Genomic DNA, 1,556 nt, shown 5'->3' on the forward strand with positions numbered 1-1,556 from the left:
TGCAAAAAGATTCATAGATGGAATAACCCTTCCTAAATTACATAATGAGGACAAAGAACTGCTTGATGTAGATATAACGGAGATGGAGGTTCTTCGAGCCCTCAAGTGTTTACAAAATAATAAGACCCCTGGACCAGATGGATTCTCAGCTGATTACTATAAGGCCTTTTCTAATAAATTATTGACACCACTTACAAATATGATTAAAGAAGCCTTAGAAAATAACAAACTACCGGAATCACTGCAAAATGCAACAATTACATTATTGCCAAAGCCGGGCAAGGACAAACAGAGATGTGACTCTTATAGACCACTTAGCCTTTTAAACGCAGATTATAAAATATTATCTAAAATAATTGCACATAGATTGGAGGACATTATGCCTAAGATAATAAATGCCGATCAAACAGGCTTCATTAAAGACAGACAGGGAGCAGATAATGTGCGGCGCCTGCTCCACATATTGAATGCCGCTCAAAAAAATCAAGAACCATTGCTAATAATTTCCATGGACGCTAATAAAGCATTTGACAGGATTGAACCAAACTTTCTATTTCAGACAATGGAAGCCATGGGCTTCGGAGAAAAGTTCACCCGCTATGTTAGGATACTTTTTAACGCCCCCAAAGCCAATATTATAACAAATAATGTGCTTTCTAACACTTTCTCCTTAACCAGAGGCTGTAGACAAGGCTGTCCAAGTTCTCCCTTGCTCTTTGCGATTGCGATCGAGCCACTAGCAGTGGCCATTCGTACTAATGTTGCAATATCTGGAATCAAATTCGGTACAAGTGAACATAAACTTTCTCTATATGCAGATGACCTCTTACTGTATATAACGGACCCTCTCAAGTCAATTCCCTCATTAATGAATTGTCTTAAAGAATATAGTGCAGCTTCAGGATACAAGTTAAATTATACCAAAAGTGAGATTATGTCATTAAATATACAAGATAATCGTGTTAGAGCTCTTACAGATCCACTACAGTGGTGTAATAATGGATTTACATATTTGGGCATGCAAATTGGTAAATCTGAGGATAAAATATTCAAACTAAATTATATTAAACTGTTGGAGCAAACTAAACTTAATATACAGAGATGGATGGATTTTCCATTATCCCTTATAGGGAGAATTAATGTTGTCAAAATGAACATTTTGCCTAAGTTTACCTATTTATTTCAATGTCTCCCTATAAATGTTCCTAAAAGTTTCTTCAAAGAATTAAATAAACTTATAACCTCCTTCATATGGCAAAAGAAAAACCCAAGAGTTAAACTCTCCTCATTACAGGCCCCCTATTCAAGGGGAGGACTCAACCTACCAAACTTTAGGAATTATTATCTGGCCTCCCAATACCGATCAATTTTGATCTGGTTATATGCAGAGAGGAGTGAGGTTCGATGGGTTCCAATAGAACAATATGAGGTGAATCCCATATCATTAAAAGACGTCCCATTTCTAGGTACGAAAAAATGTTTATCTAAGCTCACAAATAATTCGATAATATTAAACACCTTCCGTGCCTGGCAGGAATCCCACTCACTTCTAAAAA

The sequence above is a fragment of the Pundamilia nyererei genome, unplaced genomic scaffold, assembly GCF_000239375.1.
Source record: "Pundamilia nyererei isolate P.nyererei 1_Seehausen unplaced genomic scaffold, PunNye1.0 scaffold00225, whole genome shotgun sequence".
Classification (NCBI taxonomy): Eukaryota; Metazoa; Chordata; class Actinopteri; order Cichliformes; family Cichlidae; genus Pundamilia; species Pundamilia nyererei.